Source organism: Triturus cristatus, chromosome 3_2 (assembly GCF_964204655.1).
Source record: "Triturus cristatus chromosome 3_2, aTriCri1.1, whole genome shotgun sequence".
NCBI lineage: Eukaryota > Metazoa > Chordata > Amphibia > Caudata > Salamandridae > Triturus > Triturus cristatus.
In genome coordinates, this window is record NC_140584.1 from 442163358 (window position 1) to 442188751 (window position 25394).

Here is a 25394-nt window from a genome sequence, read left to right on the forward strand (position 1 = left end):
TTTTAATCCTTAAAGCAATAAAGCGAGTATCTTGCATAGTACCTCCGGTCTCACCCTGGTTGTAGCTTGATCCTGGTTAAGGACAGACGTAAAACAAGTGCTGGAGAATGAGGGCATAAGGCAGACTGATACAAGATGGAGAATATTATACACCAATTCAGAGAGAACCAAAGCGAGCTAAAATGGGTCCTCGAGATGCACATGACCCAAGTGGAGATCGAAAAACAGTGTTCTCAAATGCCATCCACTCTCATGGTGAAAATATCACAAAACTGTCAGAGACTCAGGCAGATGGTTGCTGGACTAGGGCAAGAAGAGGACTAGCCGTGCCCCGTGCTACGGTTCCTTTACAGAACTATGTCTCGGGTGAAGATCCGGTGGCAGTCTTTCTTAATTTTTAACAAGCTGCTAGAGCCAGTATGTGAGCAGTGGACCATTGGCCTTTCTATCTCACCTCTTTGTTGACAGACAAAGGCCAGGAGCATATCAGATTGCAAATAGGGGTAGTACGCAAATTCTGCCAAAGTGTAAAGATTTATTGAGGACCGATTGGGAGTAGACGACAAAACCCATAGACTCGAATTTTGAGGAGAGACGGTAGCCAATGATAAGACCATAAGTCCTATAGTATGTACAAAATATACCTGGAACAACATCTTGAAGATCTCCCTTTACATGCTCAAAAGTGGTTAAGGCAGCAAGCTGAACTAACGCTGGAACAAGCCATTGAGATGGCCACTGCTTTTGCTCAGGCTCAGTCCCATGGAGTTCCTTCAGAGTTTGATAAACCGACCAAACCTCTACCGCACATCTGACAGAGGTTGGAGAGGAAACCCTACAAAAGAATCCAAGAACTGGCAAAAATCAAAGCCTTCAGACCAGACCCTATAGCAAACTCTGACCCTCAGTGTTATGAATGTGGGGACACATTGTCCAAGTCTGTAAAAAGAGGAAGGAAAAGGGAGAAAAACCTCTGGGCATCAGCTATGGCCCTAGATCATTTTTTTATGCCCAGGAGATGGGACCTATATTATGTAAGTTTATGGCTTAATGGTAAATATGTTACTGTCCTACTAGACTCTGGTTGCCGACAATCAGTAATCAAAAGTAGTTTTTTTCTATCCCTCACAGATAGTGCCTGATAAGTATGTTGGGATGTGATGTGTGCATGGGGATATAAAAACCTATCCCGTAGCTAGTTTGTCCCCAACTAATGCATAAGGAAAAGAGTGCATTGTTGAAGTTGGAGTTCTACCCTACCTCCCAGAAAATATTATTCTGGGTACGGACAACCCTCGTTTTCTCAACTTATTGTTGAAAAACCTCGCAAACATAAGCAACTCAACCTGTGAAAGACCAAGCGTAGAGATTCCAGGGGTGGTGGGAGCTCCTGCCCAAGACGCCCTTATTACTCCTAAATTCTGGGTGTTGGACAAATGATTTAGAGTGGCCCAACTGAATGATAAAACATTACAGAATACCTGGGAAAATGCCAAAGAGACACAAGATTCTCCTAATTCCATTTATCCTCCATTCATTATTCAAAAGTGTTTGTTTTATCGTGTAGGTAAAGCAGATGTACCGACTTTTGGTACCTCTAGAATTCAGACACAAAGTCTGTTTTTTGCGCACTCTCACCTTTTGGCTGGGCATTACAGTATAGAAAAGAACAGGCAAGCCACATTACAACATTTCTTTTGACCAGGTATGTATGCTCAAATATAAAAATATTGCTCAGAGTGCGCCATATGCCAGAAGAACCCATATCAACCCCCCAGGGTACTACTACAGCTTTTGCCTATCATAGGGAAGCCATTTGATAGAATAGGGATGGATCTCATAGGACACTTACCAAGCTCTACAAAAGGTTTTCAGTACGTGTTATTCTTTTTTTTTTTTTTTTTTTTGAAACCGTTTATTACAATCTCAAATAGTTACAAGTATGGGCCTACAACCGTCTGGCCGGCCGCTAGAGTAGCAGTAGCATATGACATACATACAGAAAAATCTCTTGGCGGTGCAACAAGGGTAAATCAGGAGATATCAGTAGTGCAGGCCACATAACTCCAAACCAACAATACGGTTTCCTTTTGTCAAAACACAACAACACAAAAACAACCACACCCGCAAGGCAACCCGCAATCCCAAGTGACAGCACGCGCTCCTTAAGTGGGGGACCCCAACCAATCGCCAAACTCTGAAGAGGGGAATGAGAACAGATCAGGGACTGGGGAACCACATGCCCATGGCTGGGGGAGGGGGTCGGCTAGGGGGACGGAGCTGGTGAAGCAGCCGGCAGCAGCGGCGGCTCGCAAATACCCCCGCGATAGGCGTTCCAGGGGCCCCAGATTTTCACCCACGCCCCAGGCTTACCCCTCGCAACATACACCACCTTTTCACGAAACATACACCAATCCATGTGTTCTTTCCAGGCCGACACCGCCGGAGGCCTCTGGGATCCCCACAATTGAGCAATGTCACGCTTAGCGATCATGTATCCCAGAGTCACCCACCGCGTCTGCGGAACCGAGTAGTCAGTTGGCTCCCACACATTCAGCAAGCATCTCCTCGCTTCAGGCAACAGCACGACACGCGTAACCACTCGCAGGACCTCATGCACACCACGCCAGAATCGCTCCACCTTTGGGCATTCCCACAGAATATGAAAGAAAGTTGCCAAAGCACCACAGCCACGCTTACACAGTCCATCCTCAGCTAAGCCCATACGTAGAAGCCTTGGCCCCATCACGTAAACCCGGTGGAGGATCTTAAGCTGGACGAAGCGAAGGCGAGCCGGGATGGCCACCTCCTTCGGAGAGGCCACCGCGGACATCCAGTCCTCGTCGTCCAACTCCAGCCCATCGGCAACCCAGGCCTCGCGGAGGCCAGTCAGCAGGCCCGATCGGTCGTTAATCAGTTTTTTATATATAAGGGAGATCGTGCTGTCTGGGACATGGCCATCCAGCACTCTGTCCTCCAGGGGGGAAGACTCCGGAATGGACGCGACATCCGGGAAGACGGAGCCCAGCGCGTGGCGGACTTGTAAGTACCGGAAGTACTCACTGCCTTGCAACTGAAACTCCGTCTGCAGCATCTCGAAAGTTTTGAATCCCCCCCTCGTCCAGAGATCTCCCACTGTGCTGATGCCGATCGTGTCCCATTTCTCGAAGCCCTTCGAGGTCCACAAGGAGCCCAACCTCGCCGATGCATATAGCGGTGACGCCCGGGTCAAACGGTCCTTCCACCCCATAGCTGCGTTAGCCGCGTGCCATACACGCACCATGACATGCGTCGGTCCCGTCAGGCGAGGGTCCGGCGCGCCAGAGTAAAGCGCCCGATTGTAGTCGCCACCGGGCAGGAGCATCTTGTCCATTTCAAATGCCGGGTTCAGGGCGGGCCCGTAAAGGCCATGATTAATCGCAGCTAGCTGGGAGGCCCAGTAATACCGTTTAATATCCGGGAGGGCAACCCCCCCATCGTACCACGGGAGCGTCAATTTAGCCAAGGCGATACGTGGCCTCCCGTCCCAGAACAGGCGACGCTGCAAACTCTCCACCTCTCGGAAGTAGCGCGCCGGAACCAAATCCACAGTGTTCTGGAGAGCGTACAGAAAGCGCGGCAACGACATCATTTTAAACAAGGCCGCTCGGCCAAGCGGCGAAAGCGGCAGACGCCGCCAACGCACCACGTCCTCCTTCAAGCGCTGGAGGGGGGGCAGCAAATTCCACTCGTAGCGGGCCTCCGGGTCCAGAGTAATATATATACCCAGGTACCGAAACCCCTGGGAGGCGATCTGGATCGGACAGTCCCGTGGTAGGACCGGAGCCTCCCCGGCAAGCACATATACACAGGATTTCACCCAGTTGATGACGAGGCCTGAGTTGCGCCCGAATGAGCGCAAAACGTCAACTAGGACGATCAGTGATTTACGCGGGGAGGCGAGATATAGAAGGATATCATCAGCGTAGAGGGACACACGGTCCTCATGCTCGGGGGTCCAACGGAGACCACGGATGGAAGGGTGCCACCGCAGCCACTCCGCCAGGGGCTCCAGGGCCAGTGCAAACAGGAGAGGCGACAGGGGGCAGCCCTGTCGCGTACCCCGTCTCAGTGCGAATGGGGCCGAAACTCGTCCATTCACCACCACCTGCGCCAAGGGGCCGGAATACAACAATTTGACCCAGCTGATGAAGCCCGGTCCGAAGCCAAACTTTGCCAGCATCGCCCAAATGTATGGCCACTCAAGCGTATCAAACGCCATGGTGGCATCCAAGGACGCCAAGATGGCCGGTTCCCGCACGAACGGGACACGCGCGAGCACCCCGTGCAAGCGTCGCAGATTAAGGGCCGTGTTACGATGGGGTATGAAGCCGGACTGGTCTTGGTGGACCAAGTCGCCCACCACGCCGACCAGCCGGTTGGCCAGCACCTTGGCGAGGATTTTGGGCTCCGCATTCAAGAGCGAGATAGGCCTATAGGATGTGACCCGCTCACGGGGTCTCCCCTCCTTGTGGATCACCACGATCGTGGCCAGACGCTGGTCCGGCGGAAGGGAACCCCGCGAGCAGGCCGCCAGGAACATCGCGCGCAGGTGGGGCGCCAGCACATCCGGTCGCAGCTTGTACAGCTCGATAGGAATGCCATTGGGGCCCATGGCCTTGCCAGATGCGACCGAGCGGATAGCAAGGGCAATTTCGTCCGAGGTGGGAGGAGCGTCCAGCGAATCCCTGTCCTCCACCGAAAGGGAGGGCAGCGCGATGTCCCGAAGCAGGGCATGGGAATCCTCCTCCGAGCAGGGAGAAACCGGGGAATATACCTCGCGGAAATAATCCGCGAAGCAGGAGACAATGGCGTCCGGCTCGGTGACACATACACCATCCATCCTCTCGATCAACGGAACCACACGACTCGCTCTCTCCTTTTTATCCAACCACGCTATCAATTTGCCAGCCTTATCACCCACATCATACAGTCGCCCCTGTTGCTCTCTACTGAGGCCCCTGGCCGCCTCCGTGACGAGGGCCCTATAGGCCGCCTGCTTGAGGTGTAGAACATGCAATGTGGCATCCGTCACCCCGCTCCCCAGGTCACCCTCTAGTTCAGTAATTTCGGCCTCCACCCGGGTTACCTCCTCCCGCTCGCGCCTCCGGGCATGGGAGATAAAGGAGAGGGCCTCCCCCCTAAGAACTACCTTAAAAGCCTCCCAAAGGGAGATGGCAGAAGGGACAGACCCCACATTCTCCTCAAAGTACCGCTGCAAGGATTTGATCAATTCGGCTCGAATAGTGGGGTCGCGCAGGTACCAGGCATTGATTGGGGCTACCCTGCCCTCCCCCCTCGGGAAGACACCAAGATGCAGCAGTAGTGGGGAGTGATCTGAAACACCTCTCCCACCCTCCCAGCATAGGCCGCAGGAACAAGGATATAATCAAGCCGCGAGAGGCTACCATGGGCACCCGAGTGGAAGGTGTATTGCAGCTGCGCGGGATGCTTTAGTCGCCAGCAATCCACCAATCCTAGTGTATCTAAGAGGCCGGACAGCCACGCCTGTGCCCGGGGGAGGTCCCTGGGGGGATGACGATCCATAGACCCTGAAGCCACCGCATTGAAGTCCACCCCAACTACCAGAAGCCCATCCGGGAGGTCAAGGAGGAGGCGCCCCAGGTCCGCAAACGTGGTAGATTGCAACCCCGGCGGAACGTACACTGATACAAAAACGACCACTCTGCCCTCCATTCTACCCACCAAGACAGTGTAACGTCCCCTCTCATCATGGCGCACCTCATCAATCTCCAATGGGAGCGAGTTCTTAATCATGATGCCCACCCCCCGCGAGCCCGAGGTGAAGCCCGAATGGGCCACCAAGCGATAGCCTCTCCGATTCATGGCATGAAAGGAGTTACCTATAAGGTGTGTCTCCTGCAGGAAGATCACATCTGGTGAAATTCGTTTCAGATACTGCAGGACCACACCACGCTTAATCCTATCCCCCAGTCCGTTAACGTTCCATGATAACACAGTCAGGTCCCTACCCCCCATCATACATGGAAGCCATCAATCGTCCCCCAAAGAGCATCTCAAAAACAACAATACAGTAAAGGGTTCGCCTTGCGGTGCAAACAAACAACACTCCACCCCCACCCACCCATCCCAACAGAACTCCCCCCTCCCTGCACCCCTGCATGAGCCCAGACAGCCCCCCCAAAGTGCAGTGTGCCTGTCGCCCCATAGATGAAAAACTAACTAGTCCCCCAGAGGAGGAGGGAAAGCCCCCAACGGACCCCGTACGACCTCCATAGGAGGGGAACATACACGATCAGTGAATGGTAACCAAAATGTTGTCCAGAGCAAGGCCTACTATTCACCCCTCAGTTCTGATCCGGCGCGCCCTCCCCGCCAACCGCACCCCCCCCACCCCCCCGGCCCCGATCCCCAGGCAGAGTATCCAACCAGTCCCCAGCCGCCTCGGGACGGTCAAAAAAGTGCGTGCGACCATCCACCTCCACCCTCAGCTTAGCTGGAAAAAGCATTGAGTACTTAAGGTTCATGTCCCGTAGGCGACGTTTAACTCCGAGAAAACTCAGTCTCTGCTTTTGGACCGTCGGAGTAAAGTCAGGGTAGAAATTCACGTCCATATTATCAAGCTTGACCGGTCCCTGTAGCCTGGAAGTCTGCAAGATAGCGTCTCTGTCCCGAAAGTTAAAAATCCGGGCAATGAGAGGCCGCGGCGGAGCTCCGACCTTAGGTCTTCCTCCGGGGACCCTGTGAGCACGTTCCACCGCAAAAAGTTTACTCAGCCCCCGGGGCTGGAGATGGGTGAGGATCAGGTCTTCCACAAACAAATCTGCCGCCTCCTCCTCCCGTCCCTCCGGCACCCCGACAATACGAACGTTGTTCCTCCGGGCCCGACCCTCGGCGTCCTCCAAGCGACGGTCCATCATGGCGCTCGCCTGGCCAAGCCGGTGCACCTCCTTTTGAAGGGCCGCCACGTCTGTAGTGAGACTTGAGGTGGTGTGGGCCAGGGAATCGACCCGGTCATTTGTTTTAGACAAGTCGGCTCTCACCAGGCCCACCTCCACCAGGGCCGAGTCTATCTTCTGCGCCAGAGTATCAAAGCGCTGGTCCACCGAGGCCTTCATTTCGGCAATGGCGCCCATGACGTCCCGAAGGGTCAGATCCGCGGGTTGAGCAGACGCCTCAGCCGGGCCCGCGGGGGATGTACGCTGTGCCTCTGGGGATCCCTTCTGGAGGGTGTAGCGGTCCATACTGTTTGACTGATGTGCCGGGCCGCGGCGGGTCGATTTCACCTTGGCCCGGTCGCCATCTTGCTTTGTGGACATGTCGCACTCCCAAAGTCGTGCCAATCTCCTCGAAAGGGCCGATAAACCAGTTCACGGGTTCCGGGGGGGGGGGTGACCACTGCACCGCAGGACAATTCACAGCCGGCGGGTCAGCCGGGCACAGGGGCAAGGCCACACCACCGCACCCCGCTCCGCAACCCTACCTCGCTTGAGGGCAAGGAGGGCGCAAAAGCGAAAGTGAAAGCGCGGGGTACGCGAGTCGCCCAGCCCTGCCCGCCGTTGTTGTTCGCTTTGTCCCCGGATCGCCCCACAACTCCAATCCGGGGGGCCGGCGCGGAGAAGGCCGCAATCTTCGATCGGTGCTCCCACCAGTGTCCGGGGTCCGATTCGAAAACGGAAAACGGGTGCCGCCTCAGCTCGGGTACACAGACACAGTCCCCTCGTCAAAGACAGGATATAATCAGGATTAATTCAGGAGGTCGCGGAGGTCCTCGGGAGCTTCGCACCTACGCGGCCATCTTGGTTGCGCGCTAGGCTCCTCCCCCCAGTACGTGTTATTCTTAGTTGATTATGCTATAAGTTATCCAGAGGTCGTACCTTTTCGGGTGGTCTCTACCAAAATCATCGCCCAACACCTGATGGAGTTATTTTCAAGCAAGGGATTTCCTAGGCAGATCCTCACAGACCAAGGAACATCCTTTGTTTAGAAGTTAATGAAACAAGTGTGTAAGCAACTTGATATCAAACACCAAAAGATCTCTGTATACCATCCTTAAACGGATGGTCTTGTTGAGAGATATAACGGAAGCCTCAAATGGACTCTCAAAAAATGGTATCCAAGGATGGCAAGACCAAGGAGCAGTTGGCACCCCTCACACTATTTGTCCTACAAAGTCAAGTACAAAGTAGTCTAGGGTTTCACCTTTTGAATTGCTCTTCGGCAGGCGAACATGTACCCTTCTTGAAATCACAAAGAAAGCCTTGGAAAAGGATGCAGGTTCTCTTTTAGAATTTATCAGCCAACTCACATCCCCCATCAGGAAGTTGAGGGCTTTGGCTCAGGAAAACCTAGAGAAAAGCCAACAAAGCAAAAGCCTTTTTATGATAAAGGGAAAAGATGGAGGCAGTATGCAGTGGGAGATTGGGTCCTAGTTTGCCTACTTTCTTCTGAAATGAATTTGAGGGCAAAGTGGCAGGGCCCTTACTAAATCACCAAAAAGATTGGGAGGGTCACCTACCAGTTACTTTTCTCCTGTAAAAAAGGAGCAGATTTAACATGTCAATCTTTCACAGAAATCATTATGACCACCCCCTTAGGTGGTACAAACAGTCATACCCCTACAGGGCGCACCATTAGAGATGCTAATATTAACCCTGCTCTCACTAGTAAGGAGCGGTCAAGCCTTCTGGAGCCCTTAATAAACTTTAAAGACATTTTTTCTGATGTACCTGGCAGAACCCAATTGGGAGTACATTTTATTCCACCCAAGAGGGTGTTATAATTACACAACAACCCTACCATGTCTCTGAAGCCCGCCAATTGGCTCTTCAGGCAGAAATAAAACAAATGCTAAACATCGGGGTCATAGTCCCTTCCAAAAGTGATTGGTGTTCTCCAAACATTATTGTACCAAAGTCTCATGGAAGCATACAATTTGTATAGATTTTAGAGCTGTTAAAGTCTCCAAATTGGATGGGTATCTCCTCCCCATAGTAGATGAACTAATTGAGAAGTTAGGTGATGTCTCTTTTATAACATTCATTGACCTAACAAAAGGCTAATGTCCCCTTAAATCTCCCGGACCAGGAAAAAACAGTCTTTGCCACCCCTGATGGCCTGCATGATTTCATGGCCTTGCTGTTTGGTCTTCACAGAGTTCCGGCCACCTTCCAGAGGTTCATGAACACCCTATTCAAAACCACCAGGGATATTAGTCTGCCTACCTGGATGAGATTGAGTCATAGAACCTCAAACAGAAAACGTCAAGGCCATAACATAAACCCCCCCTCCCAACGATGAAAAGAGAAGTAAGAGCTGTTTTGGGTCTCCTAGGATACTATAAGAGATTAATTCCCTAGTATTCAGCATTATCAGCTCCCCTTACAGAACTACTAAAAAAACAGTCTCAACTTCTGTTTTTAAACACCCTCCTCCCTTGGTGCTCGTCACCTTCCAAAAACTGAAAACTGCCCCTACCACAGGCCCTATCCTGTTGTCATCCAATTTTAACAAACCATTTATCTTGCAAACCTATGCCTCCGATGTTGGGATTGGGGCAGTCCTCTCTCAGCTGGACCAGGAAGGGAATGAACGTCCTGTTATGTATATCAGTATAATGTTGTTCCCTCAGGAGTGTGTATACCCAGCAATTGAAAAGGAATATCTTTCCCTGAAGTGGAGCATTGAGAAACTCCGTTGCTACCTGCATGAGAAGCCTTTTGTACTGTACACCAACAATTCTCCCCTTACCTGGCTTCAACTAAACAAGGGTTACAACGACCGTATTATCAGGTGGTTTTTGTCTCTGGACCCTTACTAATTTGAGGTATGGTACTGAAAAGACAAAGAACAGGGCAATGCATATTTCCTCTCCCATTTCCCCCCATAGGGAAACTCCTAGGTAGGGGGTGTGTGATGGGGAGGAGGGCTTTCACGACCCAGTGCCTTCCGTTCAGACACCCAAAGACACGCTGTTCATCCTTTCATAGTGGATAAAGGATGCCTGTGACTTTAAACACTGTGCTACGGAGCATGAAGGAGCTGGACTTGACCTCTGGCTCTGGAAATGGAGATCTATGATTCAGCAGCTAGACTCAGGACTCTGAACATGCCACGAGAGGATCGCCAAGGAGAAATCCTTCATGCCGGACCATCTTATAAAACCACAAAGGAGAAGCCGACCGACACCCCAAGATACAAAGACACTGGACAGCCTTCATGAAGATGACCCATCAACTACCCTCCATTGAAAGACACCGACAACCCTGCCGACAGAGTGAACCGCCAGACAGCCAATGCTCCCAGCCACACACCTGGAGGTGTGTGGCTCACACAGGTGCATGAAAAACTCTGGGATTGGAGGGAGGGCGGTATCCTGGGATCCACGAGGGTCACACCAGGGTGAGCCACTGGTAGCACCTACACCTCCGTGTTCTGGAACACAGTAAAAAGAACAAAACCCTATTCTTTATTGAGCAGTAATCATCTTGAGCACAAATTCCCCTGCATGCCTATTTGTAATTACACGATGGAGGTGAAAAAATGTTGCAGAATAGTTGACTTACCTGCTTTCTCTTCTTTACCCCAGGCGTACCAGCAGGAAGACTCCTGATCTCAGGTCTGGGAAAAAGAAAGAAGACCTGCATTTAGTGATAGGAACAATACTAAGTTGTCCTTAATGCTTAAACCAATAAAGTGAGTCTCTTGCATTGCACCTCTTGTCTCGCCCTGCTTGTATCTTTACCCCAGTTACAGACAGACATGTCACAGGTGTAAAGTTCAGGGTTACCGATTAAACACCACATTTACTTACCTACCCTTTACGTCTCTTTTACCGAGGGGAAACCGGTGGACTGGACCAAAGAAGACAACCAACTTAAAGACGTCCTACTCAAGGAAAAATTGGGCTTTTCACTTGCTCCCCTCATGTCTATGTAATCCACAATAAATTAAAGTATCACAGTAGACTGAAGTCTCTGGGCCTTTCCCACTCTAGGGAAGACCCTTACTTCATACTCCCTTTACCACTACCCACCACAAACCCTAAAATGTAAAAATGTCCTCCCTTTACAAATTATGTTATTTAATGTATCTCTCTCCATGTAACTGATGAGTGGATGACATGGAGCCACCTCAGACTGAATGCCTCCAAAACTGAAATACTCACATATGGTGACTGGAATAGTTATTCACCTCACTGCATCTAGCCTAATGATCTAGGACCACTGCCAAAAAATATAAGGAGGTACAAAACCTTGGAATTATCATGGATTCCAGGCTGTCCATGAATGTTCAGAAAGATAAGCTCTCCAGATCATGCTTTTCTACCATGAAAATGATTTGATGAATCTTTTCTTATCTGGGATTCCCCCACAAGGTCCAAATGGCAATCGCTCTTTTCTTATAAAAACTAGATTACGCTAATGGTCTAGATTGCAGCTCACCATTACCAACCTATTAGTGGCTTACAGAGAATTCAAACTCTGCTTCCAGGCAACTACATGTAAAGTCACAAGCCCATATCCCTTGCCTTAAGAGCTCTCTACTGGTTACCAGCTGTCTTAGATTCTCTTTCAAGCTGCTTTGTATCATCCAGAAAGCAATACATGGCAAACGACCACTTTCATCAGGATGAAAAAATTAAAATCACAAAACACCCACCGACAAAATCTAGCTTTTAACGGGCACCTAATCATAGAATTCCAGTTGCTGAAACAAAAGCATGGGCATCTTCGTGCAGATAGATAACCTATGGAATTCCTTGCCCCCAAAATAAGATCCACTGAGCATAATCTCAGCTACAGATACAGAAGACTAGCCAAGAGCGTGTTGTTCCCTACATGATTACAATACTCAAAACACAACAATGATCAGCAATAGTGTGCACAAAACATTAAAACAATACATTATACAAAAATAATTATCTCTGCTATGCAAATGACAATGCAGGTATATTTATACTCTACTTTCACACACACGTAACTCTTAGTATAAATATATTCTAATGGAAATATACATAGGTGTAGGTATATGGGTGTGTAATTTGTATAGAATGGCACTGTTCATCTGTAGGTATATGATAAGGTTATCCAAATATATTTCTGTATATATCTATGACATAGAAAAAACTATACACATTTTAAAATTATGTATATGAGAATGTATGAACATTTATGCACTACATAGATATGTAATTGTTATGTGCATATGCATTTGTGCATCAATAAGCGTTTAGCCCTCGCATCAAGGTATATCTGCATACATGTGTAAGTGTACACCCATATGTATAATTTGATATATATAAATATATTACCTACTGGCGGTCGCCAGTAGGTAGTTATAGTTAGGACCCTGTTTCCATAGGAAATCCGCAACATTCTATTTTGAATAACTTTGGCGCCGGTCGACGAATCCTCGTGAATATTTCAAAATAGGTGGGGCGCTACGCTCCGCTCCTACCCTGAAAGTCTCGGGGGGATTCGTCAAGCGGGGGCTGAGATAAAAGGGGGGTCCCAAAACGCGTTTTTCCCATGCATTTTTCCATAGGACCTTTAGACACAGCTACAGCCCGAACGGCTGAACAGAATTACTAGAAATTTGGCAGAGAGGTAGTCCTCAGGTCAAGGAAGTGCCTTTTGTAGGTTTGGTGTAAATCTGTTCAGTAGATTCTGAGAAAATAGCCTTTAAATCAATATATATATCTGAGCCAGCTTACGGTGCGCTTACGGTGCGCTTACCGTACGCGTACGGTGGCGTGCGCGAGCGCGATTCTGATTGGCTCTTAGATCTTAGTAAACATTCGAATCGGTCGAAACCAGGAAGCGGTGGCCGCCATTTCGTGTGTTTCACTCAGAAAAAAAAGAGTGATATCTTGAAAAGGGGGCAAGGAGGAGAGTTACAGACCCCCTAACATTTGTAAGGGGGTCAAAGAAGGACAGAAAAGTACAAAGAAAACATTTATTGATTTTAAAAAAAATCGCGGGGTACGCGTACGGTAAGCTCAACGTACGCGTACGGTAGAAAAAAAATAAAATAAAAGAAATGAAATGCAGATTTAAGAGTTTAGATATTAGGGGGCTCTAAAAAGAGCCGTTGTGTTTATGAAGTGATTTTTTAGTGGTACCTACAAGTAAGTACCGATGCAGAGTCTAAGGTTCAAGAGGAAGACTCTGTTCCCTTCATCATTGAAGTGCACACCATCTCCTCTATAAATGTCTTGCATGTCGTAACGCAAGTTGTTGTGGTAAATGGAACCCATACCATAGTCACGGAGGAAAGCAGAAACAGATTTGTTGACGTGCTTTCTTGCTTTGTCAATCTGCGGACAGAAATGATTGGACCAGTTCCATTTTTGCCTTTGGCATATGTTAGAAAACACAAAGGCAGTTTTAGGGAAAAGTGAAAACAGTTGTGCAAAGGTGTCCTTCATAAGCATTTCCAGACCTACCCCAGTCAAAGTGCCTAGGTCATTGCCACCACAGTGCACTATTATGAGGTCAGGGTGTTGGATTTGCATGAAGGATTTCACCAATGGCATCAATTGGTGCCACTTTAACCCTCTCTGACCAATCCATTTAATGTCTACATTTGGCAAAGCAAGGTCTCTCACCATATCTGTTTTCTCTGCATACTTTTCACTCCAGAAGACATAGCTGTGCCCTACAATCCACACTGTGAACATCTTCAAAGGAGAACTGGATGCACTCAGGAGGTGTAATTCAGTAGAATGGTAAAAAGAAATGAAAGACAGTTTGGAAATGGAGGCATACATATTTTTTTCATAAAAAAAAGAACTGATTGGCTGTTTCATACCATTCTAGAATAAAAACTAGGCTGTATGTGTAAATTAATAGAAGCATGTTTTGTATTGGTACAGAAAAATGTGTTACCAAAGAACAGTACTATGGATTTGCTGTTAGGTTTGAAAAGTCAAGCACTCTTGCTCTGTGGAATTGAAACATTGTTTGGTGAACTTCTGACCTAACTCCACACAGCAGTGTTCCATGAGCTGTTGCTATGGTAGCAGGCAGAAGTCAAGTTGGGGGAAGGGTACTAGGCAGAAGTCAAGTTGGGGGAAGGGTACTTTTGGAAAAGGGTTGGTTTTCAACCAATAGAAATGTGTGATTACATTTGAAAAAAAGGGGGAAGCACTGAGATTTGAAATTAACATGTATATGTGTGGAAAAAGAGAGGGAAAGTTTGCCATTATCTGGTTCTGCTGAGAGGAGAGAGGTGTAAAGAACAGAGATCCTGGCTCTGATAATCTGCTGTTTGAGTGCCACATTTCTTTCACAGCTAACTAATTTTAAAGGTGAGTTTAGAGTTTGAGAGGGGATGTATATGGTAAATTAAGAAATGAATAATAGAAATGGAATTCCTTTTGTTGAAGTTGTGTTTATTATTTTCTGTTTTGGGAGAAATTTAAATGTGAGGAACATGTAAAATAATATGGACTATGTTTTCACGATAAATTAAGGTGTACTGGTAAAAATAAAGAATACTTTAAGGGTTTGAGGTTGGACTCAGTAATGCAAATACATACAGCATCAGTAAGGCTGGTTGCCCTTGCTGGAGTGTAGGCAGTCACCCAGGTTACACATGGTGCTGGTCTGAAAAAGCAGTTTGGACATGTGCTTTTTTAAGAATCTGAAAAGTGGATTCATAATGTGTCAGTCTGTAAAAGTGTTTATCACTTGCCAAAAAAAAGAGTAGTAAGTGTGCTTTCAAATTGGCAAAGAAATTTCGTTTTGAGACTAATGTGAAAACATGACTCTGTGTGCAAATAGGAATTACAGGCAGAGATTTATTGCGTATTGCTCTGGTGATTTCACAGTTGCATTAGATGGAAAGGGGGAGCAATTTTTTGGTGCAGAAGCAGACTCTTAGCACACACCCAGCTGCTTACCCTGTGGAATCATGCACAGTATTCACAAGCGAGTGGGGTTTGAGGTTTCAGTCAGTAATGCAAATACATTCAGCATCACTAAGGCTGGTTGCCCTTGCTGGAGTGTAGTCAGTCACCCAGGTTACACATGGTGCTGGTCTGAAAAAGCAGTTTGGACATGTGCTTTTTTAAGAATCTGAAAAGTGGATTCAAAATGTGACAGACTGTAAAAGTGTTTATCACGTGCCAAAAAAAAGAGTAGTAAGTGTGCTTTCAAAATGGCAAAGAAATTTCGTTTTGTGACTAATGTGAAAACATGACTCTGTGTGCATATAGGAATTACAGGCAGAGATTTATTGCGTATTGCTCTGGTGATTTCACAGTTGCATTAGATGGAAAGGGGGAGCCATTTTTTGGTGCTGAAGCAGACTCTTAGCACACACCCAGCTGCTTACCCTGTGGAATCATGCACAGTATTCACAAGCGAGTGGGGTTTGAGGTTTCAGTCAGTAATGCAAATACATTCAGCATCACTAAGGCTGGTTGCCCTTGCTGGAGTGTAGTCAGTTACCCAGGTTACACATGGTGCTGGTCTGAAAAAGCAGTTTGGACATGTGCTTTTTTAAGAATCTGAAAAGTGGATTCAAAATGTGACAGACTGTAAAAGTGTTTATCACTTGCCAAAAAAAAGAGTAGTAAGTGTGCTTTCAAAATGGCAAAGAAATTTCGTTTTGTGACTAATGTGAAAACATGACTCTGTGTGCATATAGGAATTACAGGCAGAGATTAATTGCAAATTGCTCTGGTGATTTCACAGTTGCATTAGATGGAAAGGGGGAGCCATTTTTTGGTGCAGAAGCAGACTCTTAGCACACACCCAGCTGCTTACCCTGTGGAATCATGCACAGTATTCACAAGCGAGTGGGGTTTGAGGTTTCAGTCAGTAATGCAAATACATTCAGCATCACTAAGGCTGGTTGCCCTTGCTGGAGTGTAGTCAGTTACCCAGGTTACACATGGTGCTGGTCTGAAAAAGCAGTTTGGACATGTGCTTTTTTAAGAATTTGAAAAGTGGATTCAAAATGTGACAGACTGTAAAAGTGTTTATCACTTGCCAAAAAAAAGAGTAGTAAGTGTGCTTTCAAAATGGCAAAGAAATTTCGTTTGTGACTAATGTGAAAACATGACTCTGTGTGCATATAGGAATTACAGGCAGAGATTTATTGCGTATTGCTCTGGTGATTTCACAGTTGCATTAGATGGAAAGGGGGAGCCATTTTTTGGTGCAGAAGCAGACTCTTAGCACACACCCAGCTGCTTACCCTGTGGAATCATGCACTGTATTCACAAGCGAGTGGGGTTTGAGGTTTCAGTCAGTAATGCAAATACATTCAGCATCACTAAGGCTGGTTGCCCTTGCTGGAGTGTAGTCAGTCACCCAGGTTACACATGGTGCTGGTCTGAAAAAGCAGTTTGGACATGTGCTTTTTTAAGAATCTGAAAAGTGGATTCAAAATGTGACAGACTGTAAAAGTGTTTATCACTTGCCAAAAAAAAGAGTAGTAAGTGTGCTTTCAAAATGGCAAAGAAATTTCGTTTTGTGACTAATGTGAAAACATGACTCTGTGTGCATATAGGAATTACAGGCAGAGATTTATTGCGTATTGCTCTGGTGATTTCACAGTTGCATTAGATGGAAAGGGGGAGCCATTTTTTGGTGCAGAAGCAGACTCTTAGCACACACCCAGCTGCTTACCCTGTGGAATCATGCACAGTATTCACAAGCGAGTGGGGTTTGAGGTTGGACTCAGTAATGCAAATACATACAGCATCAGTAAGGCTGGTTGCCCTTGCTGGAGTGTAGTCAGTCACCCAGGTTACACATGGTGCTGGTCTGAAAAAGCAGTTTGGACATGTGCTTTTTTAAGAATCTGAAAAGTGGATTCATAATGTGTCAGTCTGTAAAAGTGTTTATCACTTGCCAAAAAAAAGAGTAGTAAGTGTGCTTTCAAATTGGCAAAGAAATTTCGTTTTGTGACTAATGTGAAAACATGACTCTGTGTGCAAATAGGAATTACAGGCAGAGATTTATTGCGTATTGCTCTGGTGATTTCACAGTTGCATTAGATGGAAAGGGGGAGCCATTTTTTGGTGCAGAAGCAGACTCTTAGCACACACCCAGCTGCTTACCCTGTGGAATCATGCACAGTATTCACAAGTGAGTGGGGTTTGAGGTTTCAGTCAGTAATGCAAATACATTCAGCATCACTAAGGCGCGCTTCATACTGACTCCCCGAGACTCCGAGAATACATTTCAAACATCAGTTGAAGTGATATCCTGATGTCCCAGACTCCAGCATTGCTAAATAAATTATCCCGAAGTCAGTGACTGATTGCTGGCACGCTGACCGGAATGACAAAAGGAGAACAAGAGTAGATAACTAGGCGAAGAAGAACCTAGACCTTCTGTGATATTGGTAATCTCCTCTGACTGCCACTACGCCATATTGTCTGACTCCGGTCCCTTCACCGCTATTTGGGCTGTTATACATCCCCAATGTCCTGAAGAAGACCCGACATGACCATATAGAACAACTGGTCGACACAGGGTCGAAACGTTGATGGTTCCACAGTCCTGCACTAATTGGAATACCTTGTACATACAGATTACAGGACGTGTGCCATACAAGGCTCATTACCTATCCATAAATTAGCCGAGGACTTTTTGTGTTAAAACAACTTCCTTTGTATTTTATTAACATTGTAAATATCCACTTTTGCACTATCACACTGAGTCACCCTATTCACTTTGTCACTGCGTCGTTGCTTTGTAAATATTTTTGTATATACAGCCCGTTTGTATTTTTCGTACATATCTAAAGGAGTTGATGAATGATTTAAAATTCACATGAAATACTAAAAATAAATTGTTACGTTTTTTGAAGTATTACTCAGTCTTTAAGATTAATTGCTTGCTAGATCATTGATTGCTGTGTTTTTGTTCTATTGATTTTTCTTCTTTCTAAATACTATTTCCCCTACGGAACCATTGTTCATATATATTTACGAGGCCCAGGTTCCTTGGGTTAAAGGGTTACCCCTGTGTACTTAACTCTTGCTGGAGTGTAGTCAGTCACCCAGGTTACACATGGTGCTGGTCTGAAAAAGCAGTTTGGACATGTGCTTTTTTAAGAATCTGAAAAGTGGATTCAAAATGTGACAGACTGTAAAAGTGTTTATCACTTGCCAAAAAAAAGAGTAGTAAGTGTGCTTTCAAAATGGCAAAGAAATTTCGTTTTGTGACTAATGTGAAAACATGACTCTGTGTGCATATAGGAATTACAGGCAGAGATTTATTGCGTATTGCTCTGGTGATTTCACAGTTGCATTAGATGGAAAGGGGGAGCCATTTTTTGGTGCAGAAGCAGACTCTTAGCATACACCCAGCTGCTTACCCTGTGGAATCATGCACAGTATTCACAAGCGAGTGGGGTTTGAGGTTTCAGTCAGTAATGCAAATACATTCAGCATCACTAAGGCTGGTTGCCCTTGCTGGAGTGTAGTCAGTTACCCAGGTTACACATGGTGCTGGTCTGAAAAAGCAGTTTGGACATGTGCTTTTTTAAGAATTTGAAAAGTGGATTCAAAATGTGACAGACTGTAAAAGTGTTTATCACTTGCCAAAAAAAAGAGTAGTAAGTGTGCTTTCAAAATGGCAAAGAAATGTCGTTTGTGACTAATGTGAAAACATGACTCTGTGTGCATATAGGAATTACAGGCAGAGATTTATTGCGTATTGCTCTGGTGATTTCACAGTTGCATTAGATGGAAAGGGGGAGCCATTTTTTGGTGCAGAAGCAGACTCTTAGCACACACCCAGCTGCTTACCCTGTGGAATCATGCACAGTATTCACAAGCGAGTGGGGTTTGAGGTTTCAGTCAGTAATGCAAATACATTCAGCATCACTAAGGCTGGTTGCCCTTGCTGGAGTGTAGTCAGTCACCCAGGTTACACATGGTGCTGGTCTGAAAAAGCAGTTTGGACATATGCTTTTTTAAGAATCTGAAAAGTGGATTCAAAATGTGACAGACTGTAAAAGTGTTTAGCACTTGCCAAAAAAAAGAGTAGTAAGTGTGCTTTCAAAATGGCAAAGAAATTTCGTTTTGTGACTAATGTGAAAACATGACTCTGTGTGCATATAGGAATTACAGGCAGAGATTTATTGCGTATTGCTCTGGTGATTTCACAGTTGCATTAGATGGAAAGGGGGAGCCATTTTTTGGTGCAGAAGCAGACTCTTAGCACACACCCAGCTGCTTACCCTGTGGAATCATGCACAGTATTCACAAGTGAGTGGGGTTTGAGGTTTCAGTCAGTAATGCAAATACATTCAACATCACTAAGGCTGGTTGCCCTTGCTGGAGTGTAGTCAGTCACCCAGGTTACACATGGTGCTGGTCTGAAAAAGCAGTTTGGACATGTGCTTTTTTAAGAATCTAAAAAGTGGATTCAAAATGTGTCTGACTGTAAAAGTGTTTATCACTTGCCAAAAAAAAGAGTAGTAAGTGTGCTTTCAAATTGGCAAAGAAATTTCGTTTTGTGACTAATATGAAAACATGACTCTGTGTGCAAATAGGAATTACAGGCAGAGATTTATTGCGTATTTCTCTGGTGATTTTACATTTGCATTAGATGGAAAGGGGGAGCCATTTTTTGGTGCAGAAGCAGACTCTTAGCACACACCCAGCTGCTTACCCTGTGGAATCATGCACAGTATTCACAAGCGAGTGGGGTTTGAGGTTTCAGTCAGTAATGGAAATACATTCAGCATCACTAAAGCTGGTTGCTCTTGCTGGAGTGTAGTCTTCGGCCCCTCCCTCGCACTACTGCATAAAATGGCCACTCCGTACAGGAAGCGCAGCGGACGAGCGCAGCGGGCGCGCCGGCGGCGCGCCGAAGGCGCGCCAAAGGCAAGCCCGTCTGCGCCCGTCCGCGCCAGTTCCGCACCTCGCGCCGGAGACCCTGACATTTTTAACTGTATCCAGCCTCTCCAATACTCTAACACTCAACTGTTAAAACTGAATCAATTCCCCTGTACTCGTACGAAAAGAATAAACTTAGCTGACCCTTCTTTCACACTCAGCTGTGACTCCTGTGGCCAACTAAGGCCCAATGATCCCCCTCTTCACCCTTACATACCACGCACCCCACCTAGCTGTCCTAACTCTCATACCCCCCCACGGGTCAACAACAACGATAACTGTCAACTCAACCGCCTGACAGGCCGGGAGAGTTCCCTAAAATGTATGTTACTAAATACCAGATCCATGGCTAAACACAAACATGAAATGTCTGCCCTTATATTGGATCACACCATAGATCTAATGTTCTTAACAGAAACATGGGCATCTGAGACCTCGGGCCGGACTGGAATGATGCAGTTCCTGAAGGCTACCTGGTTGAATATGTAAACAGGTCAGCAGCAGTGGGCGGTGGCATTGGGATAATCTTCAAATCCCATTTAAAAATTTTCTTTTTACCAGAACCGGGTCTAGAAGCAGAAGCCATGAGTTTTAAAGTCAAAAGCAACAACTGCCTAATATTCACAGGCCTCCTTGTGTATCGCCCCCCTGGGCCAAGAGCACCATTTACTGCGGCGTTACTCACTTTCCTAGAATCTACATTTGACTCGACCTCTTACACCGTTCTGGGTGATTTTAATTTCCATTTAGAGGCTAACAACGACTCTGACTCAGCCACACTAATAGATAACTTTCTTAGTTTTGGCATGACTCAGCTAGTATCTGGCTCTACCCATACCGCCGGACATACCCTTGATGGTATTTTTACTAATAACAACCACATTAATATTATCTCGATCCTAGCACTTCCCTGGTCTGACCATCATGCCATCTTTTTTAATCTGCCTTACAACAACTCATCCAACCACCGAAAAGGCCTTTCACTCCCTGTCAAAACGCGCCCTTGGAACAAACTTGAACCTATTAGCCTAGCTAATGCACTTACAGAAAACCCCCCGAATCTTGGATCTGGCAATACCAATAGGGGAGCGGTTATATTTCAAAACTGGATCAGTCAGGCGGTTAACCAACTAGCGCCGGCTGAAATAAAAAAAGCAAGAAGACGGTCTGCAACCGCGCTATGGTACTCGGCAGAAGTGAAACACATAAAAACCAAATGCCGGCGACTTGAGCGGGTGTGGCGCTCGGATTATAGTGCCCTAAGCAAATTAATATACACAAAAGCCCTACAGGAGTATAAGACAGCAATAGTTCAGGCCAAGTCTTTATATTTTACAAACAAAATCCAGGCAGCCTCTAATACCACCAGAGAACTATTTAAAACGGTCACTCAACTGACTAAGAGCCCCCGCGACATTGTTTTTACCCCTAACCAGGACCTCGTGACCAATATTGCAACCTTCTTCCAGCAAAAGGTCCAGAATGTCTATGATGACTTAAGCTCATCTGCTTTAACCATACCTAACGACAGCGTCGATACTGCCCACTTGTCTGGGCCTGGCTATTCCTGTTTTCCGCTGCTGGAGGAGACTCAGGTGGCAGACCTAATTGCTCTGATGAAATCGGGGTCCCCTCTAGACCCCTGTCCACCACGCATTCTACACCTGATCCCTCAAACGGTAGCGGCTGGCTTGACCCCGCTACTCAATAACATCATCTCCTCAGGTGACTTTCCCAGCTGCTGGAAAAAAGCCTGTATCCGACCGATTCTCAAAAAGGACTCCTTGGATCCAATGGTATTAAAGAACTACCGACCAATATCCTGCCTCCCCCTGCCAGCTAAGATTCTTGAAAAGGCTATAAACCAGGAAATGATGAGATATGTGGACCAAAACAAACTCCTGGATCCCTCTCAGCATGGTTTCCGTCCTTATCACTCGACAGAATCCGCCCTTATTATGGCCACTGAAAACATCCGAAGGGAAATGGACAAGGGCGGCAGAACGGCTCTTGTCTTACTAGATCTTACGGCGGCTTTTGATACCGTAAACCACTCCATCCTACTAAATAGACTCAAATCTGTAGGCTTCACGGGCACGGCACTGACCCTGTTAACCTCCTTCCTGGATTCTCGTATCCAACAAGTACACTGGGCAGGCTTTCACTCTGATGAATTCTCTCTTCCAGGTGGAGTCCCTCAGGGCTCGGCACTGTCACCCACCCTTTTTAATTTGTATGTCACTCCCCTGGCTGCCCTAATCCGATCTCATGGCCTCCAATTAGTGTCTTATGCTGATGACACTCAAATCATAGTGTCAGTGTCCCAGTCCATCGAAGCTACGGCAGAACGCTTCAAACACTGCCTCCTGGATGTTAGAAACTGGATGAGTTGTAATTTTTTAAAATTAAACGCGGACAAAACCGAGATAATTGAGTTCGGTCAAAAACCATCTGTCTGGAGCAACCCATGGTGGCCTCAGGAGGCAGGCCCCTGCCCCAATCCGGTTGATAAAGTCAGAAATCTTGGCTTCTTGATGGATAAGGATCTCTCCTGTAAATCACAGATTAACCAGGTCACCTCCACTTGTTTCTACCACATCAAAGTCCTAAAAAAAATCCTACCCTACATCCCCCCTACTCTAAAGAAGACTGTAATGGCTGCCTTGATAATGTCCCGAGTGGACTATTGTAATGCTCTCTACTTGGGCACAGGTGAAAAACAAATCAACAAACTCCAGGCAATTCAAAACGCAGCAGCTAGGGCTCTACTAAATCTACCCTACCGCCACCCTACGTCAAAAGCTATTAGGGAACTTCACTGGCTCCCAGTCAAAGCCAGGATACAATTTAAGACCCTTTGCCTGGTCCAGAAATCTCTGTATGGCACTGGACCTGATGACCTGTCTAAACTTATCCCCCGTTATGTGCCATTGCGTGCACTAAGGTCAGCCAACCATGATCTAATATGTCACCCAAGAATAAGAAAGACGAGATGGGGTGGCAGGTCTTTTTCATACCAGGCCTCCAGATTGTGGAACTCTCTACCTTCCCACCTGCGCTCACAAAAATCTAAACAATGTTTTAGGAAAGCATTAAAAACCTGGCTTTTCAATCCTCCTCATTGATCCACTCTCACCATTCTCTACGTTATCCCAGCGCCAAGACACCTCGGCATTCGAGCGCTTTATAAATATTTCAGTATTCAGTAGTATTCAGTATTCAGTCACCCAGGTTACACATGGTGCTGGTCTGAAAAAGCTGTTTGGACATGTGCTTTTATCAGAATCTGAAAAGTGGATTCATAATGTGTCAGTCTGTAAAAGTACTTTTCACTTGCCTAAAAAGTAGTAGAAAGTATGCTTTGCAATTGGCAAAGAAATTTCGTTTTCTGCCTAATTTCAAAGCATGACTTTGTGTGCACACAGGAATTATTTTTAGAAATTTAATTTGTGAAGGTGTTATTGTGATTTTCATTTATAGGAAAGGGGTTTATAGTATTTTAAGATTTCTAAAGAACATAAAAAATGTAGTAATATATTTAAATAAAATAAAGGAATTTTTTTTTAGTTTTTTTCAGGTATTGCTGAAGAGCAGTGAACAAAATTTAAGATGCCTACAAAATCCAGAGTAAAGAAAGACCACAAAAAAAAACTATATTTGAAGACAACTGGAGGACCTAAGTTAGTTGGAGATGCTCATGTTGGGAAAAAGAAAAAATCTTCTGGTAAGCAAACAAAAGATTTTTTAAAGAACATATTCAAAAAAAGGAAAAATGTACAAAACGTCTGTACTGGAAAGTATGTTTTCAATAGAAAAGGAGGGGAAAAAATTGAGCATTTAGTTAATGCAAATATACCTTCTGTAACTAAAAAGATTAACTTAAACAGAAAAACAGCGTTTAAAGAGATACGTAGAAAAATGTTTCAGAGAAGAGTTATGTCCAATTTGATAAAGGATGTGAAGAAATATAAGCAAAAGGCTAAGTTTTATAAGAGAAAAAAAGAAATTGAAGCCATTGCAGCAAAGGCATTAGAATTAAAAAGGAAACTATTCATTTTAATTTTGAATAGGATGCGTACATTAGATAAAATGGTTAATGTACTGAAATCACAAAGCAAAAGGAAAAGAGTAGTGAACAGAACAAACTTTTGTAAAGTGTTTTTAGGAAAATGGATGCATAGTTCAAGTAGTGAACCTTTTTTTAATGAAGAGAGCTATTTTCAAAGTAATAGTTTGCTGCATGCAGTTGACACCAGAGGTCTTGCTTACGAAGTGAAAAATGGTTGCATAATGGAGAAGGAGATAATGGTTCCAAGAGATGAGGTACAAGTGATGGCGGATGAGGCTATGGGGAGACGTCCTAAAGCCCCAGTGTACACTTGGAATTGTAGTAGTATTTGCACTGTGCGTCAGGAATCTATTGATAAATTTCGTGAGTTTCTAAGAGAATATAGTAAAAAAAGTGTAAAACAGAAGATTAAGGTGCTTCAAAGTCTAGATCCATGCAGAGTGAGAGAGAATACTGGTTTGCAGGGTCATTCTCTGGCTTGTCTATCTAGAAAAGTGTGTATTAGTGTTTTCCATCATTTTAGAATGCTGGCTGTTCATCATACTGAAATGAGAAAGTTTGTGAGACGGTTGTATTTTGCTAAAAGTCCAGCAATAAAGTTAGATGAATTGAATAGGGCTCTGTTCCGTGGGTCAGTATCAGATGTAGAGAAGGTTGTTGATGAAATTCAGTTTTGTTACTTTGGTCCTGAACAAAACAGTGCAGAAAAGGACACAGTAAATGAGGAAGAAGTGGAAGAGAATGTACAACCATTTGTAAGTAAGACATTTAATGATCACATAACAAAATTTGAAAAAATCTCTAATGAAAGACCAAATATTACTTGTATTTGTTGCCGCAGAACTCATTATAGAAAACAAACCAGGTATGTTGATCTCTATAGAAAAAGTGAAAATGAAGATAATTATAAGTGGAAGGATTTTGCCACATATATATTTCTTGAAAATTGTTTTGAATTGGGTGAAGTTCAGCGTATTTGTAAATACTGTTATAATAAGTTAGAAGAAAATAGAATGCCAACCAGAGCTGTACATAATAATTTAGAATTGGATGCTATTCCTGCTGAACTTTCTGAATTAAATACATATGAGTCTATACTCATTCAATGTGTTCATCCGTTCCAGACCATAGTACGTATGGAGCCCAAAACTGGTAAATTACCTCCTTCAGATTTACTGAGAGGTTTAAAAGGTAGAGTGGTGTATTTGCCCTTGGATTTGAAAAAAAATATGGAAACTATTGATGCGGATACTTTGGAAACTGAACCATTAATTATTCTGGTTAATGGTGTACCTACAAAGAATAAGAAGATTTGGCAGGAGCTGGTAGATGTACGGAAAGTACAAAGAGCAAATTTGTATTTGAAAAGGAATAACAAATGGTATGAATCAATTTATATAGAAGAAGAAGAAGAAGAAGATTTACAAGAAGACACAG

General features: G+C 45.5%; 1 protein-coding gene across 4 annotated transcripts in view; it reads right to left on the reverse strand.

The window, feature by feature from the left end:
• Positions 1 to 25394, reverse strand: part of LOC146857503 (3-galactosyl-N-acetylglucosaminide 4-alpha-L-fucosyltransferase FUT3-like) — a 224050-nt gene that overhangs the window by 88991 nt on the left and 109665 nt on the right. For all 4 annotated transcript variants that reach the window (XM_085648036.1, XM_085648035.1, XM_085648034.1 and 1 more), the window contains exon 2: positions 10587 to 10641. The gene's annotated coding sequence lies outside the window, so the exon portion shown is untranslated. The remainder of the gene's footprint in view (positions 1 to 10586; positions 10642 to 25394) is intronic.